Genomic DNA, 6,326 nt, shown 5'->3' with positions numbered 1-6,326 from the left:
GATCCAGTAACACTGGCTTCCCTATTGTTCCTCACACAACACACTCCATCTTCTATCTCCAGCCATTTTCACTGGCTTTCTCCTATGCCTGCGATTCTTTCTCTCTTCATCTCCATCTCTTAGCCTCCATGACTTTCTTCAGATCCCACCTTTCACAAGAAGCCTTTCCATGTTTTCCTTAACACCAGTCCCTTTCCTCTGTTGATTATTGCCATTTTATCCTGTATATATGCTTTCTGTACATAGGATATTGTCTACCCCAGGGGTGGGGAACCTGTGGCCTAGAGGCCATGTTATTTCCCTCTAGGTCCTCAAGTGAGACCCCTTGAATCAATCCAAACTTCACAGAACAAATCCCCATAATAAAAGGGTACCCCACCCCTGGTCTACACCATTAGTCTATGAGCTCCTTGAGGGCAAGGACTATTTCTTGCCTTTCTTTGTTTCCTCCAATGTTTAGCACAGTGCCTGGCACACAGTAAACACAATAAATATGTGTTGACTGGCTGACCACAGGACCCTGGATTTAGCAAGGCTAAATGACCAGGCCACATAATATAGTGATAAGTTGGAGGCATAGACAATGAATGGCAATTTTTTTTTCTGAGAAATCAGAATAGGCAGGGGAAGGGTGAGCACTCATGCATTTAGGAATCAATAAGAACTCCTAGTCACTAGACTATAAGAATATCTAAGAAAATATCAACTTGGTTTTAGAAATGGGGATCTGAACCCAATGACTTGGTTCTTCAGGTACAAACAGTACAGTATAGACACAAGGAAAGCAATCCAGTCAGAAATGAGGAGAGAATTCTTTGGAGGAGCAGAAAACTCTAAAAATCAGGAGAGGAACTCTGGGGGAAAAAGAATTCTCTTACCTATTGGGTCTTGCAGAAGAAATGTTTTAGGGCCCTTGGAAGGAAAAAAAAATAGAAAGAAAAAAGATTCTACTAGACTCTGGGGCAATAGGAAAGGAGCAAATTACCTGGAATTTTGTGAGAAGATGAGGAGTACCCTTCTCCCAAAACACTTCAAAGTCTGTGGGAGTCATGATGGACATTATGGTGGAGAGTTGGTTTATTATTATGCCATTCTCTTTATATGATAAATAGATGATGATAGAAGACAAATAGTTTTGAGAATAGCTGATGAGGAGTCTGAGATAATATTTGTATCTCCATGATTGTGATCATATACTCTCCATCTTGAGTAGGATGTGTGTCATGGAGTTTTCCCTTCAGCTGGAATTAGACAGTCTGGTAAGACTTCTAAAGTCTTGTGAGAATTCTAAGAGATGATATGAGAGAGTTGACTGAAGATAACTATACTTGAATCAGACACTTTATAAAAACTGGGTTTTTTTTTTTTATAAAAATGGGATGACCCACAATCCAGCTACCTTTCAGTAGTTCATTAATGATGTCCATGTTGACTCCTGGATCAATTGATTATTGAAGACCTGTATAAAATGTTAATATTTCCAACCATGAGCAATAACATGTCTCTTTGCTGTCAACCCAGTGGTAACTCAAGAGCTTATAGTATAAACTGGAAAAAAATTTGTGCCTTTTATTAGCCCTCAGTGATCTTGACCAAAGGCAATACAAGTGAATCTAGAATACATGGAGGCCATACAGGCATGGGCAGACTTCCTGAAGTGGCAAGCTTATGGTAGTTGTTGAATTGCCAGCTTTTTTTGATAATTTTTATTAGGATACTAATGATTAATAGAGCCCTGATTTTAATAATTCTAACTATCTTTTTAGCTTTTTAAAAAAATAATTGCAGAGATGGAACATTGTTCAATTCCACATTATTATCTGCAAAATCCCTTTAATTGTTCAAATCAGTTTTATGTTGTAAAATTTCACTTACCTAATATTTTAAGTATTTAATATTTATACTTAATATAATATATTAAATTTAATATTTAACCTTTAAGTGAAATAATTATTTCACTTAAAATTAAGTATCATTAGCTATTCATGGTGAACTTAGTTCTTCATGAGGCCAGGTAGATGGTTCTAATAAATCAAAATGACTAAAAATGATTTCATTGTTATTTCTATCACATTAGAAGAACATGGAAAACTATTCCAGTCTCTTTGCCAAGAAAACCCCAAATGGGGTCATGGAAGAGTCAGACACAACAACAATGACAACAAGATTTTTGATCACTTTTTTTTTCAGTTTCCAAATGGTTATTTTTATCAGATTTGTTGAACATTAAAGTCATCCTTCTTTTGCCATCCAAAATAGTTAACCAAAGTTTATGGGTTCTCCCCCTCCCTTGTCTTTATATTTCTATTTTTTTAATGTAAGTTCATATGTTGAATTATATTTTCTAGAGCAATAGGGTTTGCTTGAAAATGTTGAGATTGCCTAACATGGAGGCTCCTTGCATCTCCCACCTCATTTCTCCCTACTTGAAATTTTCTGTCCATGGCAAATAGTCAGGGATACACTTTTTAAAAAAAGACAATTCTCATCCTAAATTCAGTCAGTTCTGTGGTCTCTGGGGAGGCATAAGTGATGTCCTTTCATTTGCTTTCCCAACGTATTCCAATAAAGTCTAAAAACTGCTAATGTTGCAGGATAATATACAATCCCATGTGTACAGATGAAAATTACAATTATCCCAAAATACAAAGTTTGGCAGATACAATAAAATAAGGAAGATTTCAAAGTTTACAGAAATATCTCTGTTTGCTTAACTTTAGACTTACAGGCACTTTCTCAATCCACAATCAAAAGAAAGGGCAAAGAACACTGGCTTCTTTCTCCTTGTGTACACTGAGTTTTCCAAAATAGATGGATGGAGCTCTCCCCACAGGGATTTGGGTCCTGTGCTTGATTAAGCATTAACCTTTTCTCAAATAAGAAAATTGTCCTGGGTAGAAACTCTTCCAATGATTCTCTCAGTGGACAAGGTCGTCCCATGTGGGGTTTATTCAAAAAGTCAGTGCATACCAAAATTCTTTAGGGGTTCTTCTAGCAGAAGTAATCCCTAAAGAGGTCCAGACAATTTTCTTTGGATCCTTTATTCCCAAAGGGCACCCTAAATCCCTTCCCTAAGCTGCATGGATCCTTACTACTGCCACAGTAAACCAAATGAAATTATAAACTCAGGAGAAGAAGAAAATAAGATCAGTGAGAGAAGTAGCAAAGAATTTCAGCTGCCTGTGGATTTTAAGCACGAGCATCTCTTACCTTAAGTTGTAAGGCATTTTGCTTTGTACGAAGAGGCAAGTAGTCTAGGTCTATTCAAATGGAAAAGAACAATTTGAACATCATTACTAGATTATACAAATCTAGAGAGTCTAGATTTTTCACATTAAATTTAATATAAGTACTTATACGAAATACAGTAATACAAAATGTATCAGTATACCAATACTTATACAGAATTAAATAATCCAAAAATATTAATATTTAACAACAAATTATTAAACAAATCAAAAGTTTGCAAAATTACACCAATAGAACTGACTTGTGAGGGACAACACACTAAGAAAAAATTACTTGACATTTTTAGCCTAAAAAAATTGTCATTTCTCTAGAGTCTCATTGTCTAGGTTAGAGGTTATGAATGCATAAATTGTAGACCACGTTGTAGCCTGCAACACTCCTGAGTGTGGCCCAAAGCTTAAAATGTAATTGTGAAATATTTAAGAAATAAATAAAAACAAAATGAATACAATGCTACTATGTCATTTTTAAAGGCAATATGTGCCCTACTGGACACACTACATACAGTTTAGTGGTCCCCTTGTTGAGTTTGATACTATTAGTCTATCACAGAAATCAAGTCCTGGGCAGAAAAATCTCTTTAGGAGTCCCTGCCAACACAAAGAATCTAATTTTAGCGCAAAGTCCCACATATAGCACTTGCTATCCTAGCTCCCACTTCCTGAAGGCCAGATAGGTCACATTTCACCCTTCCCCCAGACTTTGCCAGTACTCTTAAAGGAGTTGGGGTGGCATCTAAATTCTCTACAATGGCTCTAGCCACCCCTAAGGTGTTCCCTCATTTTTAGGGAGGAGCAGATACTTTTCACTTCAGTTCCATTTAACCACTGTTAACCTGAAAGTTTGGTTGAAGGAGAGGCAACAGGCTAAATGCATACATTTTTATTATTCATTCTTCTTCCCCTTGAAATTAATGGTATGTGGAAATTCATGGAGCCAGATATTAAATCTAGCTACCTGGTACAAGAATAGTCTGGCTTAAATACCATTTACCGTGAGAAAGAAACTCTTAGCTGAACAAATTGTAAAGTTAGTAAAACAAGACAATTAACAAAGTAGTGTCAGTTGAAATTTATGATTCCAGGCTGTATGAATTTCCTCTCTGTAGCATATATCTCTGTGTCATGAGATAAGGAGAAAATTTTATGATTCTGGTGGCAGGCATCTTGTCATAAACAGGAAAGGGTATTTTTAGAGGAAAGCAAAGCAGTCTGATTGATTAGTTCAGGCTTGGGCCCTTATTAAAGTCCAAAATTTATATTAAACATTATCTCCACTAAAAGTCAGGTTAGCTTTTACCAAGGAATATTTACTTCAAAATACCCCCGCTTGCATGATGGGGGATGCGGATGTGTGGGATGACCCCTTTTGTAAAATTAGAGTCTTGACCAAAGGAGTAAAAAGGAAAGATATTTATTCAGCTCTCTCAGGAAAGGGCACTCCCACCTGCACTCAAGATGATGATGGCTGAGGAGGAGGAGGGTGTGCCCTGCACAGCAATAGCCCCCTGACCACAATATCCCCACTCTAACCCCCTTCCTCTTAGCCCATTGGCTGGGCCTTGAGGGTACAATCTATCCATGGAAAATCTACCCCAGCAACAAAGAATTCTGTTCAAGGACTGTCACATAATGTCTAGGAAAAGAGATAAGAGAGTGAGTAAAGGCAGTCTCTGTCAAGGACTATCTCATAGCACAAAAGGAATTTTAAGAAAAAAAGACAGAATCTCTATTGTTTGATTTCTTGGTTTCTCAGGGCCTCGTGAGACAAAGGGGCCCCTGAGGGGTCTTCGCTAAATATACATGTTCCACTCACAGAGAACCTTCATGTTAATTGATCTGGGAAAGCCCAGGCAAGTTCCATTATATAGTAAAGTATTCCTAGGAAGACCATTAAATTTAGTATTCAGTGGAATGTTTTGAAACTTAAAAAATTTAGTCAAATCCCCAATGTGATAATCATGTTTTTTCAGTACCAATCTGTAAATTTGCCTAGGCTCTTATGGTGCAGTTGATTAATTTTTACTCTTTCTGAGTGTTGGTTGATCCTGACTGCCACTTTGAAAGTAATGAAAAGTCTTCAAGGATTAAAATCATTAAAGTCTTATAAGAAATGAATGTTAGCTAGTCTCTTTGCTAAACAAGAATGAGTAGAAAAATGCACATATAATTTCGGATATGCATATCATGTAGAAGTAGCTGCTCAGAAGTCACACACTCCTCATCTCAGTCCCAGTACCTGACTAATTTTTAATCATTTCAGTTTCAAGTTCTTTAGCTATGGTTTCTGGCTCAGATTAATTTTTATCAGATTGATGATAAATGGGATATATTTTATCAAAAATTACCTCATTTTATTTCAGATATTTAATCATCAAGAGATAATTGCAATCAATGATTTTAGCAGTGCCAAAAGATTTTCTAACAATTTGGTAGCTCCTCCAGACTTCTTTCCCAGCAATGTGTTAGTACTGTCAGAACAAAATGCAATTAAGTTCACTTTTAAATATTCATTTTTAAGGTCACATTCATTTAAAGTAGACAATAGTGCATTGAAAGTATACTCTGTTATGGCTGACACATTCCTTTAAGGCAACATATATTAGCAGGGTAGGATCTGGTTGAACTATATACTGATTGTTTTTAATAACAGGTTCACAATATTCCAGAAAATTTAACAACTGGCTCTTATGAGCCTGTAGTAGCCACCTCCAATATACCACTTCTCCTAGGTCTAAACCTTTGAACCTATGAGAAAGGTGGGTGTAAGTTTTGAATAGTTTCAAACTCCTAGGCTCAGTCTCTGTCTCTTGGAGGCAGGGGGAAGACATTTTAAACGGTGCCAAATTCCTAGACAAAGATTCTTGGGGAAAAGAGGTGAAATCTTACAGCCTCCACTATTCAGGCAAATTAGTCAGATTGTTCAGATGATGGGTGAGGGATGGATTTCTAAGAGATACCAAATACCTTTTCCCTTTAGGGTGAGTCCAAACCATAGAGTAATTAATGAGAACAGAGGACCATATAAGTCATTTGCAAAATGTATGAATAACCAGAAAGGAAGGGAGAATTCATTTT

General features: G+C 36.6%; 1 pseudogene; it reads right to left on the bottom strand.

The window, feature by feature from the left end:
- Window positions 1-5,270: 5,270 nt before the first annotated feature.
- On the bottom strand, window positions 5,271-6,079 carry LOC140514755 (E3 SUMO-protein ligase KIAA1586-like; annotated as a pseudogene).
- Window positions 6,080-6,326: the final 247 nt, after the last annotated feature.

This window comes from Notamacropus eugenii, chromosome 7 (genome assembly GCF_028372415.1).
Source record: "Notamacropus eugenii isolate mMacEug1 chromosome 7, mMacEug1.pri_v2, whole genome shotgun sequence".
NCBI classification, from domain to species: Eukaryota; Metazoa; Chordata; class Mammalia; order Diprotodontia; family Macropodidae; genus Notamacropus; species Notamacropus eugenii.
Note: the sequence above shows the minus strand (reverse complement) of the source record. Positions and strands in the feature narration are given on the sequence as shown.